At 40.9% G+C, this 24,092-nt stretch overlaps 1 long non-coding RNA gene across 1 annotated transcript in view; it reads right to left on the reverse strand.

Annotated features, from left to right (window-relative positions):
- LOC143029446 (uncharacterized) overlaps nucleotides 1-24,092 on the reverse strand; it is a 75,516-nt gene that overhangs the window by 965 nt on the left and 50,459 nt on the right. Inside the window, exon 2 of the long non-coding RNA XR_012966835.1 lies at nucleotides 12,445-12,555. This is a non-coding gene — a long non-coding RNA (uncharacterized LOC143029446). The remainder of the gene's footprint in view (nucleotides 1-12,444; nucleotides 12,556-24,092) is intronic.

Raw genomic sequence — 24,092 nt, forward strand, 5'->3', positions numbered from 1 at the left:
TAACAGCTTACAGTGTTAAGGGCCCTTTACACAGTCAAACGGTTTGTCAAACCTGGTTTGTCAAGTAATTGTTTGAGGTGATGTCTGACCGTGTGAATGGGGTATTTGGTCGTCAAACACGTTTCTCAAACGTGTTTGACAACCAAATACCCCATTCACACGGTCAAACATCACTTCAAACACTTGTATGACAAACCGGGTTTGACAGACCGTTTGACAGTGTAAAGGGCCCTTTAGTAAACATTTCAAGCCCTGAGTGCGGTTCGATCTCAGGTCTGTATCGTAGCGAACCCCTTACGCTCTTACATATGCATGACATATACATATAACATAACATAGAAGATATAAGACACATACACATACATACATATACCAAAGGCTTTTTCCCCCTACACGGGGGGTAGCCCAAAAAGAAAAAGGGCATAGAAACCACTCCCACCCATTTCATCCCCTACGTACATATTCCACTCCCCTCTACCCTCCTCCCTCCCTCCCTCTTATCTTGGCACCTCCTGGACGACGGGTCATCCCTGCATCCTGTCCACTGCCCTGGGTCAGAAGCAGTGTCGCAAGACACAGCACATCCACAGCAAGGCCGCTTCATAAATTCGGCGACCCCCCCCCCTCTCCGTCCCCCCATGCAGAAAAGGAGAAGACGGGGAGAAATCCCTTCGGGCTGCGTCAATTTTTTTCTCATATATACTTCCTCACGCCCCATCACCCACCCACTCCCACCTCATGCATCACAGCATCGTCTATACACAACCCCTCTCCATTCACCCCTATCTTCTGTCCTCTCCCGTCTTCCTCCACAGACATTCCTCTCTTTTGTAATGCCCCTTTCACCCCATCCATCCATCTCATCCTAGGACGCCCCCTCATATTCACTCCTTCCACCTCTGCCTTCCACACTTCTTTTACTAATATTTCTTCAGGTCTGTATCGTCGCGAACACCTTACGCTCTTACATATGCATAACATATACATTTAACATAACATAGATGATATATAACACATACATATAATATATACATAACCCACATGCAGAGCGAGTTATGCTCATAGGGTTTTGTCTGTGTCTTTCCTGATCAAAATTTGCTTTATATTCATCTATGTTATTCGTCTGGTTTGTTTTTTCTTCCAATGTATTCTACATATTAATGTATCAATGTATTTCTTCATATTGTCAAATATTCCCGAGTTCTATATTTGTCTACATCCTGAATTTTTTCTGCCCATAATAATAGAGAGCCTTTCTATTTTTCTCATATATTTCATGGATTTAATAATAGTTATAGCCTCTTTCTCTTCTCTCCTCCAGTGTAGCCAACCCTAGTTATTCTAATATCTATTCAAGCGTTTTGTCATCCCAAGCTGGAGAAAATATCAATTACCGTTTCTTGTATTCTATTCTTCTTATCTATTTCTATTCGTGTGGAGAGCACACCATTACTGCATTTTACAATCTGGGGCACTTAAAATGTTCAGTAATTTCATTATATCTTCATTATTATATCTTTTCATTATTATATATTTCCACTATTTCATTATATCTTCAGCGATATTGTAAAATGACACTTGCGTTCGTCCACAAATTATTTCTCTCCCTTGTTATTCTTTTAAATTTTTTGCAACAAATTTATCATAATCAAGACTCACAGAACCTTTTCCTCTTTCCCTTGTTTCATTTCCCTTTCCTCCATAACCGTCTCTTCGTACATTTGCCTTTCCAAAAATTTACCTTTCTTGCATTAGATTTCCGTTTTCTATTCCCGACAATTCTCTTGACTGTCAATTCTCATTATCTTGACGTCGTCAGTGGGTCTGCGTTATGGTCAAGCCATCGATTACGTCACTGACGTATATCAAGAACATTACAACGGCTGGAATCGAGCCTTACGGTACCTACCCCACTATCTAGTTCTCTTCACTCCAACTCTCTTCCTTCACTGTTGTTCTTACGAGTCTATCTTCCAGGAGATCCTTCAGCTCTTCCAGGATGCTCCCCTTGAGACCTCTATCATTCTTCAATTTCTATATTCTTCCTCTGTGAAGCATTTTATCGGAAGCTTTTACGACCTCCAAATACACACGGTCTACCCAAATATCTCTCTCATACAATACATCAAGCACTCTCTAATAAAAATATATTCTACATGCGTCACATAAGTCTTTCCTTTCCTGGAACCAAAATGGTCATCTACCAAGACTCCCGCCTATTGATGTATTTTGTCAAACTATCTTCCACAATTCTTCCACACAATTTGCTTACTGTACTGGTCAACGATAATATTTAATGATTCAATAGTTCATCTCTACTTCCTTTTAAATTGGAACCACATTTGCTTTTTTCCAGTTTTGGTGCACTCTTCCTTCTTCTGAAGATCGTACAGTCATTTCAAGTATCTTATCCAGAAAGGATTTCTTATGTTTTTTGAGTATCCAGTTGGAAGAATTCGTCCATGCCCCGCCCCCAACACAGTCAACTGGAGCAGTTTCCCAGTTTGTCTGTTTTGAAGCATATTTCCAAAATTGGTTATTCAAGGCAGATCTTTTAACTCTGTTACACCCCCAACGTCGAGACTGTACAAATTCAAACCAGGCTTAATGACCACCACCTTATGAGTCGATAGCCTTAAAAAAAAAAAAAAAAAAAATCCTTTATCGTGAATAAAAACTACCCTTAATAATTCATTCTTACATACACATCACCACACACTCGCAGTTCTTTACTCACGCACTCACATACGGTACACAGGCGCATACACACACACGCGCGCGCACGCATATAAAAAAGTTTAAGCCAAACCGCCTCATTCCTGAAAAGATTTCAACTAACCTCCCTCACTCTTGGAAGGGTTTAAACACGTCTCGCTTGTCCTATTTAAGACTAACGTTGTTTCATATTTCCACCCTGTCCCGCAAAGTGATTTTATTCAGCTGAGGGAAACCTAATGGCTACCCGAAAGAGGTAATTTTCTTGTTGCTTTCCACAAGGACTTATTTTGTGATTTTTTTCTCTCAATTTAGTTTTTGTAACCCCTTTTCATATTCATGTGTGGTTTAGCTTCCGAGTTTTTTCAGTCGTAGGAGCCTTAAAATTTTACAGTAAACTATATCCTCCCTCTTTCATTTTTACTCTTACAGTCAGACATTCAAGTTCTTTTTCCTCGTCTTTCGGCATTGCAGGTTATCGGATGTCCCGTTTTCGATTATTCCTTGCGGGAGGTTCTTGGCGGTCTTGGCGTTCTTTGACGAGACGGTAACATCAGTGCTCCTTCTTTACCTGACGAAGATTTCTCCTGCCAGAGAGCCTCTAAAGTGGATCCGGCTCCAGAAGAAGGTCAACGATGAACCGTGAGGAGCTGCTAAGTCCGCCCCAAGCTGGCAGAGCCTTCAGTTTGGGGTCCTTCTCGACCCACATTCTGTAGGATTCGTCCTCCAGGACCGCCTTGCTCCAGGGCCATCCTCTGGTCAGCAGGTTGACCAGGACGACACCACAGGACCAGTAGTCAACGGGTGGGCCAAGGTAGGTCGACGTCGCGCTGATGACCTCCGGTGCCATGTAGGCCGGAGTGCCGATAGTACCTTTCAGTCGGACCTCCTCGTCGTTGACTAAGAAGACATCGGCCAACCCGAGATCGGCGATCTTCAGGACCTTCCTCTCTGTCAAGAGGAGATTACCAGGTTTAAGGTCCCTGTGTGCGACGCCCAGAGAGTGGAGGTGATCCACGCCGGCCATCAGCTGTTCGAAGTAGCTGAGGGCGTCTTCTGTTCCTAGGCTATTGTTGATCGACTTCTGCACGTCGCCCCCATAAAGAAGTGGAACCGTTGCTCCACGAGGTACCCATTCCAGTTCTCTGCTCTCTCCCAGCTGAACGGGCTAATCACACTCAGGTGCCTTATCTGGAAGTGGATAACTTCCTTCAGAATAACCACCTTTTTTTGCGATTTTCAAATTCTTGGCCTCGTCTTTGAGCAGGACCACCCTGCCGAAGGAGCCTACCCCGAGGTCTCCTTTGGTGGTCCTGTCGCGGGAGCTGAAGGCACGAGCCTGCTTCCTGTTGGCCCTAAGGGTCCTCTTACTTGGGATCTTCTCGACGGGGCACTGCTGAGGAACTTCTTTACGGCTCGGCCATGAAGAGCACTCGCGTAGGCAACTGAGTAAAGTGCAAACTTTCACCAGGAGCTTGCCAAGTGCTCCTTTCTGGTGTCCCTCGGTGTGTCTGGATCCTCGCTGCTGGTGAACTTCCGATGGTCGTCTTCGACGTCCGATAAATATCCACGAAGTCTGGAACATCTTGAAGCTCTCTCGAATAAAATTAAAAATGGTCTTTCCGTCGGAAGTGAAAAAAATTAGGCCATCTTTGACACCCCAGATTTGGTCTCATTTGTGGCTGGTTAGTCATCTTTGTCCAACCATGAGGCGAATGATATTTTCGATCCAACCTTAAGCCGAAACAGAATATATTTCCCTCTGAGGTAATAGGATGGTCAAATATGATTTCAACATCCACCTCGGGGTCTCATACTTCTGAAAAAAATCGTCTGACGACAACATGACAAAAAAAGTAGGAAAGGGGGTTCCAGTTGAAGGAGCCATCTGAGGGAGCGTTGGTGCTTCACTATTCAACACAGAATGTATGTGCAGTAAAACACACACACACACACACACACACACACACACACACATACACACACACACACGGCTCGGTGGCGGATTGGTAAAGCACTGGCCTCACAAGCCAGAGAACCGGGGTTCGATTCCCCGGCCGGGCGGAGATAAGTTGGGTTTGTCTCCTTTCACGTGTAACCCCTGTTCACCTAGCAGTGAGTAGGTACGGGACGTTAGTCAAGGAGTTGTGACCTTGCTGTCCCGGTGTGTGGTCTGTGAGTGGTCTCAGACCTACCCAGAGATCGGCAAATAATGAGCTCTGAGCTCACTGCCGTAGGGTGGTGTCTGGCTGTCTCGACAGAGACTGCAGCAGATCCGAGGTGAATACATACACACACACATACACAGTGGTTAATGTCGAGGGCTCGCGACGAAACAGACCCGAGATCGAGACCCGTCCGGAGCTTAAGAATTTCATTAACACCACAAACAGTTACGGTTCCCCTCTAACAGGAGGAATGTGTGTGTGTGTGTGTGTGTGTGTGTGTGTGTGTGTGTGTGTGTGTGTGTGTGTGTGTGTGTGTGTTTATGCGTGTGTGTGTTTATGTGTGCGTGTGTGTGTTTATGTGTGCGTGTGTGTGTTTATGTGCGTGTGTGTGTTTATGTGCGTGCGCGCGCGCGCGTGTGTGTGTGTGTGTGTGTGTGTGTGTGTGTGTGTGTGTGTGTGTGTGTGTGTGTGTGTGTGTGTGTGTTAGATACGAGGTCTGACTTACCATCCAAATGGCTCTCAATCACAAGCCCAGCACGTGACCTAAGACCATGTCGAATCACATGTGTCCATTCATACAATGTAGGAGCAGTTATAACATGGGGGAGAAATTTCACAGCAGAAACTATTCAAATTAGCCTTCAAAACTATGGATATAATCACTCTCCTCTTTGCAAACGTACTATCACTACTAGTAATACTCATCTTTAACTACTCAATGGGCTTAATCACAATCACATGCATCATGACATTCATCAATAATTATTATTACATTACAACTTTCCCTCTATACTTCATCGAAACTACCTTGTTAAATACCAAGAGAACATATTCAAGGTATGGAAGCACTATTTTCTACTTAGTCTCTATTAATAAGAATTTTGCCGTATATGAAATACATACTCATGCCATTAAAACAAATCTTACAACCTGTATCAAGCACAATATGAAAGAGAGAGAGAGAGAGAGAGAGAGAGAGAGAGAGAGAGAGAGAGAGAGAGAGAGAGAGAGAGAGAGAGAGAGAGAGAGAAGGGAGAGAGGGAGAGACAGAAAGGGAGAGGAAGAGAGAGAAAGAGAGAAAGATAGCGCGCGCGCGCGAGAGAGAGAGAGAGAGAGAGAGAGAGAGAGAGAGAGAGAGAGAGAGAGAGAGAGAGAGAGAGAAAGGGAAAGAGAGAGAGAGGGAGAGACAGAGAGAGAGAGGGAGAGACAGAGAGAGAGAGAGAGAGAGAGAGAGAGAGAGAGAGAGAGAGAGAGAGAGAGAGAGACAGACAGAGAGATAGAGATTGTACGCAAGCTGACGGCGTACATTCAAACTCCGTTTTAAAGCAACCAGGGACCGTATCCATGAAAATAGAAATGACACTAGAATTAAAGACATCAAGAATAACTGCCTAAAAAAAAAATATATTATATATATATATATATATATATATATATAATATATATATATATATATATATATATATATTCCTAAAAAAAATCAGTCACCTTTAAGTAAAATAAAAAACATTTCTACCTCGCCTGGAAACTATCCATTAATTCAACTACTTTTTTTACTTCACATAAAAATGGAAATGATAATATCACTGCAATAACAATCACTGTTACTATTATATAAAGGATGATAAGTGTATTTACATACTGATTTGTGACTCGTGAGGATTTCAGATTTTCCGCCATAACAACGAAATCGCATGACCCCACATCATACGGCCACAGCACATTCGACGTTCAATGAAACAAAGATAATGACCGACGTTAAACCAACGAAAAATCTCCTAGCGGAATTGATTGGGGGGTGAGGAATTATTAAAGGATGATTAAAGGAATTCTTTCTAGGACGAAAAGGCCAAGGAAGATGACATAATGTAAAGTGTGTTAAATGGATACTTTTCGCATACTTTCAAAGAATCCTATACTATGAATGGAGACTGCTCGTCCAATCAAAGATTTAGAAGTAAGTTTTAGCCAAGAATACCTAACTAAAATTGCCTGTGATGTTTATATTCTTGTAACAGTTCCTAAACCCTCCTTCATTTGTCTTTTCTACCCTCACTCCTTAATGATTATTTGTCTGGCTCCTTCTCCATCTCTCTTGTTCTTCTGAACATTTCCAGAAAATGTTTGACACTGTGGCCTTCCTTCGTGAAATAATACTGTGACACTCAAACATCGCCCTTGTTATTTATGGTTATTTTGACCTTTGTTTCTTCCTGTCTGGGTCTGAAGGACATCATCCACCATCACCAAATCAATCGCATACAATATTCATTCACGGTCCAGGTGGAACGTTTTCATAATTGATTAAAATGATACTTTGGGAATCAACATTACATCAACGATCTAGCTGGATGTGTGTTGACATCTTGTCCACTAAAGGTCATTTATCTTCGCTACAAGTCGATGCGCTAAATTAAAATTTTCAATAGAAGTTTTAAGACATACAAGTTTCTATGAAGATCTTTGATAGTGCTCTTAGTATTTATGGGTAAAATTATGACCAAGAAAGTGCTTTTAACCGTTAAACGTGTTTATGGATACGACTTAGGATTATATTCATGTTGAGCAATATTATCGTAGGACTATGTCACTACGAATTCTAAATGTCTACACTATTGCTGTGACATTGTGACAAGTCGAAAAAGGTGGAAAAAGAGAGTCACGGGTCTCGTTTCGAGTTTATTCCTGACCGGTTTCGCTTGTAGCTTCTTCAGAAGAAGCTACAAGCGAAACCGGTCAGGAATAAACTCGGAACGAGACCCGTAACTCTCTTTCTCCACCTTTATCTACACTATCACTTGGTAGATTTCGGCACTGTCCTGCACTAGGTTTTAAACGAGTTTCACATTTCAACGTGCTTTCACATCTGAAATATACTGAATACAAGTTCACGTCTTTTAGTATTCGGTTGCCAAGTTTTGCAATCCTTGTTTTCCTTGTATGTCACTTTTCAGAATAGTATTTCTTCTTTCTTTCCCTATTTCTATGATCATAAGTGATATAATTCCCTGGCTCTCTACCGTTACACCCCACTTCCGTCCATTATGTATTTCATGAAAATTATTATCCAGTACTACATAATAAAATCATCTAAAATTATGTAATGAATGAATGAAACATTATTTATACATTATCAATATTTTTATCAATACATACCACTCACCTTTCTATAGACTAACATAATACATTTGTTTTACAACAGTCCATTCTTAGAAACGAAACTAAGCAAGGAATCTTGTCCGGGGTTGTTGACCCTTCCTGCAACTCGGAGTAACTACCATGGAAACTAGTTGTTCATTGATTTTCCGTCTTTCACGATCAATGGATGTAGGAAAAGCTTGAGCGCCTGATGGGGTCTCAAACTGAAGGACAAGATTCATAGCTTAACTGTGTGTTCACTGAACGAGGAAATAATACCATAGATTGGAAAAGGGCTAATGTTGTACCAATTCATACATACATACATACATACATGGCTACCTCCCTAGTAAGGGGGAAAAAGCCTTGGTATATGTATGTACCAATTCATAAAGATAGAACTAAGGAAACGCCACTAAATTACAGGTAGGTGCCACTGACTAGCACAACAATGAAAATATTCGAAAAGATTGCAAAACATCGTTGGACCATACATCCTGAAGAAATTAACATTTTCACTGACAATCCGTTTGGTTTCACAACTGGAAGACTATGAGTGTTGAACCTATCAAGTTTTTACTCTGACGTGTTGTGAGACAGCTTGATGGACTGTGTGTACCTCGACCTAGCGAAAGCCTTTGAAGAAGTACCTCACAATCAAATAAGAACATAAGAATGAAGGAGACTGCAAGAGACCATAAGGCCTACGCTAGGCAGCTCCGTATCCATCACCACCTGTCATCCCCATCCATAAAGTTGTCTAATCGTGCGAACTTGAGCAGATTGGAAGATTAAAAGGTAAATTACTAGATTGGATGATATTTTCTGAAGGGCAGATACACGAAGACGTGGAAAAGGATAAGATATCAGAATCAAAAGGAGTTCGGTGCTAACACCTATCACGTTTATTATCTCTTTTAATGGCATGACGGAAGATAGAATGTATGTTGACATTTTTCCAGATTATGCAGATATCATGAATAAAGTGAAGAATAAGGACTATCAGTTGTTGATAAAGATGTAGGTATTACATTCGCCCGGAGCCAAGAATGAACAATTAATTTCAATAACGAAAGAAAATATAAATGAATAAATGAAATCCAAAGTATTGGAGATGAAGGATAGCTCAAAGACACCAAGACTGAACTATTCATTCGAAAGCGAATCCATTACAGAGGCAAAAGAGGAGAAAGATCTGAAAGCGTTGATAAAAGACAACCTGTCAACTGACAGACATATCAGCAAGGCTGCGGGAGACAAGTATGGATTGCTGCATGAACATCAAGGAGGTTTTCCACTGCATGAATGAATAAAAAACAAAAACAAAAAAAAACAAAAAAATCATAGAAATACCAATCCGTCCACGACTGGATTATGCCATACCAGGAGAGATCGAAATCATTACCTCTCCCCACGTTGAGGGATCGAAGAGAAAAAGGTGACCTAATTGAAGTGCTCATGTCGCCTAAGTGGACGGAATATACTAACACAGAAGATCCCTTGATTAGAGACAATAGGAATTCGCAGGGTCATAAGAACTATTTTACAAATAAAGACTATATACTGTATCTAAAGGATGAAAAGATATATTTTTCAATATAGATGCACAAACTCTTGGAATAGCTTAGGGATTGATATATCACAAGCTGGAAGTATGCATGAATTAAAACAAAGGTATGATAATTGGAAAATAAGGCGATATAGCCCAAATTGAAACCATACATGAATTCTAATTGGTAACTGGACAGTAAGAGACAGAACCCTATGAACGTTGCTACTTTCCTGTATATCTTAATAAAGTACCACACACACACGCGCGCGCGCACACACACACATACACACACATAAATCATATATATATGTATATATATATATATATATATATATATATGTGTGTGTGTGTGTGTGTGTGTGTGTGCGCGCGCGCATAGGTGTGCATACCTGCATTGGTTGCACGTGCGTGAGATAATACAAACGGACAGAAAGAGAAAGAGAAAGAGAGGGGGGAGGGAGAGGGGAGAAGGGATGGAGTGAAAGAGAGAGAGAGAGAGAGAGAGAGAGAGAGAGAGAGAGAGAGAGAGAGAGAGAGAGGGGGGAAGGGAGAGAGAGGGGAGAGAGAGGGGAGAAGGGAGAGAGAGGGGGGGGAAGGGAGAGACAGGGGAGAAGGGAGAGAGAGAGAGAGAGAGACAGGGGGGGGAGGGGTGATGAGGGATTAATACTACGGTTTATCTCCCACACTGCACGATAAAGCATATATACGACGACGATGACAATATCCTTTACATCAGAGCCTTATATAAATACAATATGACTAACAAACATACAAACTAAAATATTGTTTCGTTTCCAGAACACTATATTCAATTCACGGAGTATTATTATTATTATTATTTTTTTTTTTATAGGTGAACCCAAGCGCAAGTCATGTCTCTTGTAACGAAACGCATTTATGGACGTCCCTGGCTGATTCCTCTAGATCGGCCACAGTGATATGACTTTTTTTTATGTACACATTCTCCCACGATGATGCATCACCAGGTTTGACTTTGAGAATTTCCTTCGCAGCGACCCGTGGCAGTCGATCTATCTTTCACCGTTAGGGAACGGCCACATCGCTCGCGGTTTGCTGGTAGGGTAGAGGGTTTGTGTGCGCGTGCGCGTGCAAACCGATGCAGTAGTTGAAAATAGTCGTGTAGTTCCTCCTGGACTTGAATAGTTAAGAAAGGTTGCATGACAACTTGAAAAATGAACTGTCTTAATTCCATTCATAAGAATTACCGGAATGAAATCACGTCGCGTTAGCGAGCATAGGTAAGACAATACTTCTGAAGAATCCAGAAAATAATTTGAATAAAATCGCCTGTAGCTGAAGTCACTCCTTAAGGGTGGCCACACTGCATGCGGTTTGCTGCGAGGGTGGAGGGTAGCGGGATGCCTAGCGGGTCAGAGGCAGGAACAAACACATGTTATTACGAGTCTTCATACCGGTCGCGGGTCGCGGGTTCCCTCCAAGGTTATCCGCTATCCGAGTCCGGTATAGCCACTCGCATTACATAACACGTGTTTGTTCTTGCCTCTGACCCGCTAGGCACCCCGCCACCCTCCCAGCAAACCGCGCGCAGTGTGGCCACCCTTAGGGAGTGACTTCAGCTACAGGCGATTTTGTTCAAATTATTTTCTGGATTCTTCAGAAATGTTGTCTTACCTATGCCTGCTAACGCGACGTGAATTTATTCCGGTAATTCTTATGAATGGAATTAAGACGTTTCATTTTTCAAGTTGTCACGCAAACTTTCTTCAACTATTCAAGTCCAAGAGGAACTACACGACTATTTGCAACTACTGTATCAGTTTGCATGCGCGCGCACACACACACACACACACACACACACACACACACACACACACACCAGTCTATTACATCTAATATCAGACTTTTGAAAAAGATCCTGGGCAGAGTCCAAAGCTCAAGTAATAGTTCCGAATCATAAGATGTCAAGGAGTCTCATGCAAGTCACAAGGGTTAATTAAACATATGCACATACACACACACACACACACACACACAAGGGGAGAGAGAGAGAGAGAGAGAGAGAGAGAGAGAGAGAGAGAGAGAGAGATATTTGAACATACATACATCTGAATCCAGATCACATGTTCTTATCACCCTTGTTAGTCCCCATATTTCACCTCCCATTCTTTGATTACCATCTACTAATCACCCTTCGGTCCACAGTAAGTTCAGATGAAGAACAATTCGTACATAAACAGAGAACTAAACACATGGACAGGTACAACAAGAAACCATATAAATTGACGGACCTTATAACAGTATTCACATGTTTGTTTGTATAAACAAATATTAACAGCTCCAACTGAACTACATACGATCGCTTCTGAAGCAAGTTTATGTAATTGGGTGACTACGCGGTTGTCAATGTTGGGTCTACCTAGTGAAAACGCACGACCAAAAACACCAATTCGCTTTTTGTCTTGCCGTTCCGTAGTCCTTCATAAACATTAAGATTTACGAGACCTACAACAAGCATTTATTGAAAATATTTCAAGTATTTTCAATAATAACGACTGACACTTAAGATCAAAGGAGAGTAGAAAATATTGATATTGTAACTAAATGCTGAACGCTTGTTCTTCAATTTCTTTCTGTCGCCGTGTTCCACACACACTGCGCGACAATTTCCTTTTTAACACAACGCGGTTCGACAGACACGTGTTTGAAGTGATGTGTGAACGGGGTATTTGGTTGTCGAACACGTTGGTTAAACCCCAAATACCCCGTTCACACGTCACTTTAAACACGTGTCTGTCGAACCGCGTTCGACGAACTTAGACCGTGTCAACACCCCCTAAGTCTAGCTGTTTTAAAGTTACTCATGCCGATTAAGGTCCAACAATTTCTCACCTATTTCAGCGCTGTCGTCGTCTTCGGGGTCGCTGCTTTCTTCGGCGTAAGGATCCGCCTGTCGTTTGCGTCGAGCGACCATGGCCTTCTTCTTCTTCTCCTCTCTTCGGACTGTTCGGAAAAAGAAGAAAATAAAGGAAATTAGGAACATAAATCCGCACCCGCCAGTAAATCTACAGATATGCAAAATTACACATTTACTATTTCAGCAGTCTTGTTTTGAATATCAAATTCCTTCCATCGAGTAGGATTTTTCATAAATTATTCTGGCCAACTCCATGCAAATTGGTTCAGCCTAAGTGTGGAGACTTGGGTCAAAATGGGGTTTAGATCAATCAAGGTCACATTCTGTCTCGAGGAGTCTGCACCTTAACCTGAAAAGTCTTCCGGCATTAACCACACAAAGCACACTACCTACAAGGCCGGCCACACACGTTCAGTTTAAACTGGCAGTTACAACTGTTCAGTTATAACTGTCAGTTGAAACTGCACGTGTGTGGGTATCTCAGTATCATTGAGATACCCACACACGTGCAGTTTCAACTGACAGTTATAACTGAACAGTCGTAACTGTCAGTTTAAACTGCACGTGTGTGGGCGGCCTAAGAGGCCCTAGGGTTGAAGTGGCTCACCAGTCTTCCACCACTGATCATAAGGAAATCACCCAAATGATGTTCTCGCAAGACATCTCCGTCCAATCGACATTTTATCAAGCACGTTGTCTCTATGGCCTTCCACGTGTGTTTATGACCTTGGCGTGACTGAGTGGCCCCTTTCCAATTCAGTATATGGTTGCATTTGAATAACTACATTACCATGGAATTTAATGCTGTGTGACCTCTACAGTCGCTCTTAGGCTCTTTCAATGCTCTACCCAATCTTAAATACTCTTCCTCGATGTATGTGGACGAGACGTGTATTGCAAGGTATCTTATATGAAACACTTTTTGTTCAAGCACAACTGACTGTTTCTATCCCTGTTCTATATCCCGGTGTCGGGTGATTTAGTTTATGTACCTGAACGTGAGGAGCACCATCATCGCATAAAACAGAATATCTATACAAAGGAAGTACTCCCCCCCATCACCTGACCGAAAGTTCAACCACATCATCATCATCACAGTGCTTAGGATCTTCAAATGACGAGTCTCTTGATAATCTAAAAATCTTAAACTATACAAAAACTTAAAAACATAAAACCGATCAACAAAAATCTGGCACGTCTCGGTGTTTAAGCCTTCGTTACAAATATAACATTAGAAAGTGCAATGCAAGAAGTTAGTTCAAGAAGCCATTGACAGCACCGAAGACAACTTTTTGCCAGTACCAAACGAAGACTTCTTGAAGGTTGTGAAACTGTGTGTTCATTGTGGAACGTTCGTCTTTAACGAGGAAGAGACAACGGCTCGAGAGGCTTTACGAAGCCTCAGTGGAGTCTGCTGAACAAACCCATCTGTTGCATTACGTTCTTGTCACACCTTCCGATGAGGAAAGGCTTCCTTCCCATCCTCTTTCGTCAAAGTCCTTCGAGTCAAAAGTCCACATCTTGGAAGGTCGAGAGGCAGATTAAGTATTAAAGCCTGACTGGTGTAATAGGCAGAACAGTTTTTTTTTAAATAACTTTTATGCTTATACAATGATGAATCAGTGTTACAAGTATATAGAATATAATCATGCTATTGAAAATATACACACTGCACACATACATTGTAGAGTGCGCGCGCGCGCGCGCGTGTGTGTGTGTGTGTGTGTGTGTGTGTGTGTGTGTGTGTGTGTGTGTGTGTGTGTGTGTGCGTGTGTATATGCGTGCGCGCGTGTGTGTAAGGTCACAATATTAAACCATAGATCGGGCCATATTCAAGTTCTGAGCTCTCATCTGGAGGGAAAATAGTCGATCACGAGTCCAATACGTGATCCAAGACCATGGAGAATCTCACACACACACACACACACACACACACACACACACACACACACACACACACACATATACACACACGCGCGCGCGCGCACGCGAGCGTACAAATACATGGTGCATCGATGTAAATTAAACTACAATGATTCTGAAACCTTTCCTCTAAAAAGTAACTGCAGGTGGAATGTTGGCATCACTTGTTGAAGCGTGTTGGTAAGATTTGTCCGTGTTTTAATCCTATTTTAGACGACTTTGGTTACAAGAAAGCCACAATGTGCATATGGACTACGAAGCCAATGGGGTTGGGGCGTGTCTGTCAACCGTAAATTGAATCAGCTTGAAAACACCTCTTTGCGGAGATGGACTAAAAAGTTGACGTTCACATCGGTCGGATTTCCTAGGATTAAAAGACATTCTATTATACCTTCAGCATCAACCCTGTATTTCACTAGTCTTCCACCACTCTGAATAGAGAACACACCTACGAGTACTATAGTGACAGAATCCTCAACTTTCTCAATCCATGACTAAACGTCTACTGTTTTTTTTTTCACTATTTAACTCTGTGAAAGTGCTACGCCTTGCTGCATTGTTTTTGACACGGGCAAAGGTGAAACAGGGATGTTCCTTCATCCACAAGGAGCTAAGATAGAAGGTGAAATGGGTGTGGGATGGATAGGGGGTACATGTTATGACTGGCTACTACCAAATGGGAAGAAGCCTTTTGGTAAACAGACTTAACTATTAGTAACATCAAACACCCCGACTTCCTCCTCAACTCTTTCGCTACTATTACGCACCTTACAGACCTTATTCAGGCTAAAGTGAGGCAGTTTCATCAGTGATAAACACAAAAAATTAAGGTCGCATGCCCAATTGTAACAAGAAACATATCACAGTGGCATGGAGAGGATGGCATCGAAGGACCCAGGAAACGGTATACAGTACATACACAAAAAGGAAACGACCAATCATAGGGAAGGGTTCATTAACTTAGTGCGAAACATAGCAGATTGGTCACTGCGAAAACACGGAAAGGTTCAACCAATCACGTGTCAAGGCACCCTACAAAATTACCCAATTGAAATTACATGTTATTAGTAATATACCTCTCTGAGAAAGACTGTCGAAACGTAAGACAATAAAAGTGCTTCTACGCCATCCTGGATTTTCTCTACACCTCCGTCCACAATATATATATATATATATATATATATATATATATATATATATATATATATATATATATATAGTGAGAGAGAGAGAGAGAGAGAGAGAGAGAGAGAGAGAGAGAGAGAGAGAGAGAGAGAGAGAGAGACAGAGAGAATTCTGACAGGTTAACGTAAGTGGGTGTAAGATACACAGGAGTCTTAGTCTGAGTTTATTCCTGCGAAACTAGTCAGGATAAACTCAGACTAAAACTCCTGTGTATCCACTCCCATTTATGTCACATATATATATGTATATATATATATACATTATATATATATATATATATATATATATATATATATATATACCGTCACGCCCATGTAAAGCAGTTGAGTAAGAGTGGGCGTGCCTAGTGACAGTGTCCGTGTAAAAATGTCAAAAAGTGGCAACGTGGTTTCTTTTCTCGACGGAAAAGCGTGGTCGGAGTGCCCAGCTCACAAAGATGAAGTCACTACCTCGAACGGTTTTACTGCCGTATCGAATACTTAAGAAACATTTGTAAGAAAATCACGTAATCCCTTTCTTAAACATTAATTTTTCGCGCCCTGCACCGGGGGTCGTGACGTCATACCTTCTCATATTTTGCAAATTATGAAAGGTATTTATGAATCTACAAATTTCCATATTAGGGATTTAGGATGTGTAACTCCATTTCCATGTGTTCAGTTGCGAACCAGCACCGCTATCTGGTATGAAAATATGACTGAATCCAAGTGTGACCCCAACTCATATAAACCCACTCCGTGCACCAGATAATTATTACAATTATGTCTCTTTCTGAGGAGAATATGTCCAACTCCTGATGACGTTAACGTATCACAATTTCTGAGGGAACGGAATTATGAAGACTTACTTTTCTGGGAAGAAAGCAAATTAAAGATACGTTAGATGTACAGCCCAGGTCCACATACCCGACCGCCGGGTGGTCATAGTAAGTGCCCCATGCCTTCATCCTGTACATCAGGTTTGCTGCCTGTTCCTATTTATGAGTCGGCAATGGCTGCTCGTTCCTGTTCACGTCCTCGGGTAGCTGGGCAGCTGTCCCAGCATTCCAGAGAGGACGTTAATGTTTCGGTTGAAGACTCCGTTCCAGGTCCCTAGGCGCCGTGACTCAAGTCCAAAGTCCCGAACTCCCCACAACAAATCCATTCCTGTGAGATTCAACACCGTGTGAGATCGAAACCTTTATTGGTACGACGCTTCGCTTATTACAGCTTTTTCACGTACTTGAAAAGGCTGTAACAAGCGAACCGTCGTACCAATAAAGGTTTCGATCTCACACGGTGTTGATTCTCACAGTCTTGTCGGCTTTTGCCATTGTGTTTCAAGTTCATTCCTCATCATGAACCTTAGCACAATTGTCAAGACTGCCAACGTCATCTAATTTCACCTGCTCTGTGCCCTCTCTTATATTTCATATTGTACTTAATAGGATTCTGGGACCTACTTTGGTCCGCCATTTCTTTATTCTTTCGCTGCATATTTTGCTTGTTAAGTGTAAATTGCCGCTTGTTGTGTAGATACGAAAAACCGGATATGGTAATGTACTTTATAAAACACCTATACATATGTATAGTTTTTTCCTCTGTAGTCATGAGAGACACTGAAATGCTTTCATATTCTTCATGCTAGCCCTTGCTATAAACAATTAGATACTAGATTTTTAGATTTCAAAGTATGTCCTTTTTTTCATCATGTCATCTGAGGTTAAAAGGTTACGAGTGATTTCATATTGTACTTAATAGGATTCTGGGACCTACTTAGGTCCGCCATTTCTTTATTCTTTCGTTGCATATTTTGCTTGTTAAGTGTAAATGGCTTAGGTTTAAGAGAGTGATTTCATATTGTACTTAATAGGATTCTGGGACCTACTTTGGTCCGCCATTTCTTTATTCTTTCGTTGCATATTTTGCATGTTAAGTGTAAATGGCTTAGGTTTAAGAGAGTATTAAACATAAAAATCCAAAAATTTTACTTTCCCCTCGCTCATACCTCTAGCTCGCCTTCCAGACAAGACCAGTGTACTCTAAACCCACGACTATCTTGCGGCTCACCTAGAAATACCCGTGGAATAATATATCTCAGGAAATCTCAGGAAAATGTGTATTTGTGAAGGTAAATGGAAATAGCAACACATAAGCACAGTCCACTGCAAACAAAAACACAGCGAACAGAAAGCGGTCGTGTATATACAAGAGGTTTTGAACATATGGGGCCTAAAACAGTCTAAAACAAACAACACTGTCCTGCTACACGGACGAAACCTAAAACCATTCGTCCCCGAGTAGAGTTAATCCCGTTTGTCATAATCCCCCGAGGTCAGACCTGTGTGGTGCGCGTGAGGTGGTACACTATCAGCTATCGTTTAAACGCCGTGGCGCACTGTACAGATGCCGCTGTGGCATCAGAAGATTTTATTATTCACTTGAATGTTGGATTCTGGACAGGATAGGTGTTATCTCACGCACAAGTGCGGACACCCGAATCTGACCTTGGTACTATATCGGTACTATTCAAATACATCTTTCGGTATTGAATTATTAATATATTTCCGTACACAGCAGCTCCTGTACATTAAAAGTGGTCTTCTCAGTCAACTTAACTGTGTTGATGAAACAACAACGAAATACATACATATACCAAGGCTTTTTCCCCCTTTCAAGGGAGATAGCCAAAAAGAAAAAGGCATAAAATCATTCCCATCCATTCCATCCCTAAATACACTCCACTACCCTCCACCCTCCCTCTTATCTTGGCACCTTCTCGATGACGGGTCGTCCCTGCACCTTGTCCACTGCCCTGGGTCAGAGGCAGTGTCGCAAGTCACAGCACAACCACAGCAAGGCCGCTTCCTTAAATCGGCGACCCCCCCTCTCCGTCCCCCCGAAATACATATCTATATAATTCTAGTAACTCAAGGGTTAGGTTCGGGTGTCTGCAGGAGTCTGTCCGAATACGAAACAGTCTAAAATTCCTTCAACACAGCAACGCACATTTATTTCTATTCCATTATGGCTAATACAGGGGGGGAGGAACTACTTTGGAGTCTCGTTCGGTCGAGGCATCCTCCCTGCTGCGGTCGCCACACTCAACTACACGAAAATCACTTGATATTAGACAGAACAAAATCCTTTAAGCATGCCACCGTGGGTTAACCTCTTCCCATACCTTGGGTCGTAAGTACGGGCAGGTCGAAGTCGGATGGTACCTGTTCTCTATAGTCTGGTACGACCTACGGCTGATGGTCTCGTACGAACGAAGGGCAAATGTCGAATTCCATGTACATGAATAAAATCACCCGGTGATTGCCAGGGACTCTTTACAGTAAACCATGGTCAACTCCACTCGACTTGCTTTTGCTCTGTTTTCCGTCATTCAATTTTATTCAACTGAGAGAACACCCCGACCACGGCCAGGGAAATTGAATAAACTGGCGACAAACAGCTGCGTCGTGCCTCGTCAGTTAACATGTGCATATGAAAGAATAAACATATTATTTCTGATCCACCAAGAGGTTGTTCCAATGTTTAGTTCAATTGGGTGACGTGCCTGTTAACCCTTTTACTCCCGAAGACTTCGAAGTTTTCTTGTGTGTGCCGCAAGTCGATTTTATCTAGTTGAAGTAAACCCCCAACCGCAAATGAGCTCAAAACCATCTAAAACCAGTACACTGGCGAAGGTGACTTTACTACAAATTCTATTCTGGTTGATGCCAGGCGATGTTATTCAACTAAGGGAAACTTCCGGCTGTCAACGAACAAACGTTCGGAATTTCCTTGGCGGGGACCGAGAACCGGACTCACACATTGTTGCCATTCCGTAAACCATACGTGACGCATTCTCACACTAAGAAACCAGAGACCACGTGCATTTTATAAATGCCCACTTGCACACATCACACACAAAGATATACATTCTCCTCACCTCATATTCCCCTTAGTATGTATGAAAGTGACAAATGCCAACATGTATGTCAGAGGAACCATGTACCTGTTAAGCGCAAACGTGCGAAATGCCATACCAATAACAAAGGCTTCGTTCTTCCAATTTGTTTCTTCCGACATTCTTCTATCATCCCTACAAGCCACAACCACGAACTTTCTAATCATCGCCCACATTCATAACTCGAAATACTCGACCTGTTTCCATTTCGCAATTCTCTCGTCCATTAACAACTGGCCATCAACTCTTTCCATTCTCTCCTTCCTACCAGACACACCTTCGCATGCTTTTAATCATTAAAAAAAAAAAAAAAAATTGTATTCTTTTCAAAATACTCAAGCATCTACAATATCTAACACGTGCTTCTCTTCTTGACCCACTAACAATGTGCTTCACGTCCATTCTTTTCAACCTCTCCCTCTCGGATTTATCATCATCTCTTCTTTGCCGTCATTCCTCGTATGCACTATTTTTTTTTTTCAGATTAAGTCCATAACCTTCAGTGTTCACCTATTCGCCTCATCCCACATACTACTTGCACACCTAAAATCTTCCTCACCTGTATTTATTGACATTTTTATTATAAGTAAAACTGAAAAAGCGAATTTGACAATGCCAGGAAGAGATTATCACTGTAATCTATATGCAATACAAATATTTTTGCTAGCTATATACTGACGATACAATATTCGTAAATATGTGTATTCTATCCACAGGTTCCAAACACACTGTTTTTCCACAACCACTTCCACTATGTCTTTCACATTCCACAAATATCTCAGAATTTTCCTTTTATCACTTTACTGTATCCATTCCACTGCCCACTGCTTCTGACTCAGGACAGTGGACAGGATGCAGGGATAACCCGTCATCCAGGACGTGCCAAGATAAGAGGGAGGGAGGAGGGTGGAGGGGAGTGGAATATGTAGGAAATGGAATGGGTGGGAGTGGTTTCTATGCCTTTTTCTTTTTGGCTACCCCCCGTGTAGGGGGAAAAAGCCTTTGGTATATGTATGTACTTTCAGCGTCTCCCCCATCTAATTTCTGTTTTTCTTTTTTCTTTTTCATTCTTCCTTCAAACAGATGAGACATACCACCGCTGTTTTCCTCTAACACATAACATCCAATACTCTTCCAGCGACCCTTTTGGATAACACTACATAACCTATTAAGCCTTTACCAACTATTTCATCCACTCTGATCTACATATACTTAGTGGCAAATTCCTTCCTATACACGGCATATAAAAATCACCAACTTTCTCAAAATCTCCAGCATTTCCATACATTTTCAGGCAAACCATATCTCTCAATTACACCAACCACCGGTTCAATAATTCGCATCTTCCACAACTATCAAATTGAAATTCGTTCAAAATATCTCTCCACATTTAATCAAGCCATTCTAAAATCCTTCTTTCTCTACCGCCATAAGGCCATAGCCTCTTCCTAACACCCAAACTCACATTCTGTTCCCACCTTGACCCACATAATCCTTGACGACACTTTCCATTCAATTACACACACATGGTAAGCTGGTTTCTTAGCTCCTAAAATGGGGAGTTTCTTTGGGTGATGTGCCACAGAATAGTTCCATTCAGTAAATGACCTATTATCCATTAGATTTTTACAAAGGATTACAAAGGCGGAGCATGCCGACAGGAGACCTTTTGGTCCATATCTAGGTCGGATGCGAAAAAAAATCATATTAATAAATTAATAAATAAAAACTATAATAATGTAAATAACAAAATACATAAATAAATGCATAGGTATAGTTAAATAATAAACAAACAGGTAAATAGTAAATAATAATGAATTGACATATAACTAATAATAAATGAAAATCAAAACAGACAAATGGTAACGAAACAAAAACAAATAATATGAAATAAATTATAATCATTACAGCATCTTGCTTAGGTGTTTATCTAAATGAGTGTGGTTATTGTGATTTTAATTTATTATTAGTTATATGTCAATTTATTATTTACTATTTACCTGTTTGTTTATTATTTTAACTATACTTATGCATTTATTTATGTATTTTATTTGTTATTTACATTATTATAGTTTTTATTATTTCATTATTAATATATATATATATATATATATATATATATTATATTTTTTTTTTTTTTTTTTTTTTTTTTGCATCCGACCTAGATATGGATCAAAAGGTCTCCTGTCGGCATGCTCCGCCTTTGTAATCCTTTGTCCTCAGTTAAGGTGACGGCAATCGCCAACGTTCCAAGTGACTCACAGCCACACGCTGTCATCTGTAAAGTCAAAAATAAGCGTCTCACGTTTCTACGAGACAGAATGATTCCGCACGTTGTCGGAATGTTTTACTAATGATTAAGAGGCTAAAAGTGGAGTCTCGTGTCTCCATACGACAGTAACACATAAATTGACTTCTTGTAAGGACCTTGTCGGTGGAAGGCCGCTGTTTCTCATAACGCAATTGGAGGTTCTTGTTCGTAATAGACATCGAACTTCAAATGGGTGTCTGGGTCGGTAAGGGTCACAATGTCTCTAATTATCATAATTGTCATTTACATTATTATAGTTTTTATTCATTAATTCATTATCATTGATTTTTTTTTCGCATCCGACCTAGATATGGACCAAAAGGTCTCCTGTCGGCATGCTCCGCCTTTGTAATCCTTTGTAAAAATTAATGCCTTTCCCCCGAAACTAGTGTCTTTCTCCCAACCTGATGCGAGTCACGCGCCTACCCAGACCTTTCCAACGGATAGCCTCCTCATACCCTAGTAACTAGGGCCTAGTTAGAAAGGATAGGTTGACACCTTCCCTCCTTGCCCTTCCTTTCTATTTATTGCTCCAAAAATTATAAATAATAAAACTGTATACTATCCTATCCTCACTATCCAAGCAAATGGTAAATTCTTTCCATCACCGCAATACTCTCTTTCCTACTCGTCCTTCTATTTCATGGTTCTTGGCAACATTTACTACATTCCAGTTTCGCAAAACCACCAAACACATAAATAAATAAATAAATAAATAAATAAATAATAAATTCATCAATCAACAAATATATGAAAAGGTAACATCAAAATAAATTATAAAATTGCTTTGTCTAGATTATACCCTTTCTCTTCAAGCACTACTATGAAATTTCCAATGAGCCTATCTCCATCACCTTCCACCCTTGGGTTAGGCACACATTTTTCATCTTCTCTCTCAATCATCTCTCCTTCAGTCTGACCATATACCCATGTCACATCAGAACAGTTTTATCTATTCTCCTCATGTTACAAAAACTTCCCTAAATATCTGTATTCGTTGCATTTATTTCAAGCTCATAGGCACACGCTGTGAAATTTAAGGTAAAAAATAAGCTTCTCATGCTTCTACGAGACAGAATGATTTCGCACATTGTTGGAATGTTTTACTAATGATTAAGAGGCCAACGGTAGTTTCTCAAGTTTCCATATGACACTGACTAGACCGTTCCAATGTTGCATTCGACTTGTACATTTATCAATACTGCCAAGTGCTATTCAGAAAAAACAAACACTACCGCGATCAATTTGTTAAAACAACGTTACACTGGGAAGCCTTCCAAAATTTATTTTGAATTTGCATAGCCGATAAAACTTTCCAATATTCTTACATTTGTGATAAATATTCCCCAAAATATACCCAGACTGGTTTTCCCTTTACAACTCGTTTTCGTGTAATATATTGGACTGCTGGACAATGGAAGAATCGGGATTCTTCACATCACTTTTACTCAAGGGAAACGAAAATTCGTTGAGACTTGTGACGTCATGTCGCTTTTCTTTCCTCGACTGTCGGACGTAGTCCCTATCTTTTAGCTACGAATTATTTTCTCATGCAATTAGTTCAACATTAACGTTAATGTTTTTGTGCGCTATTCCTCTTGGTACGAAGCCAGCTTCCGCTATCTCACTGAATCAGACAGGTTTTTCAGAGTCAGCCCATCCGTCGAACAATGCCGCACGAGAACCTGGGGGTCAGGCGCCAATTTATATATGTAAGTCGTCTCAAGGGCAAGTAGGTAATAAACAACCCCAATCTCTCGTCAGTAGCGGCGTACTTTACCAGCTATGTATTGGCCAACCACAAAACCTTTTCCATCTGCTAAAGGGAACACCAAGGTAGATTTAGGATCTCGATCAATTGCATGTCTTAAACCACAAAATCTGAAAAAAAAAAAAAAAAAAAAAAAAAAAATTATAATAATAATAATAACAATAACAATAATAATAATAATAATAATAATAATAATAATAATAATAATAAAAACATCAGATTTAATGTTATGCCGAAGGAAGTCTTTCCAACGGTGTCTGCTTTTCCGGGGTTCCAAATTTGTGGAGCACAGTTATTTCTATTACGGATTTTCAATGGATTCATAAGTCTCTGGTCAATATTTCTGTAGTGTGACGGATCAGTTCACCAATAAAAAAGAAAAGATTTAAGACTTGAAAAAGTGTCCTCAAATACTTGGAACAAGGTCGCCACAAACACAGCTTTTTTGGATCTTGCAAGGTTTCCCGGCGAGGCGCCCTTCAATCTTTCTCTGTGTG

Source organism: Oratosquilla oratoria, chromosome 11, assembly GCF_046742065.1.
Source record: "Oratosquilla oratoria isolate Oo_2021 chromosome 11, ASM4674206v1, whole genome shotgun sequence".
NCBI classification, from domain to species: Eukaryota; Metazoa; Arthropoda; class Malacostraca; order Stomatopoda; family Squillidae; genus Oratosquilla; species Oratosquilla oratoria.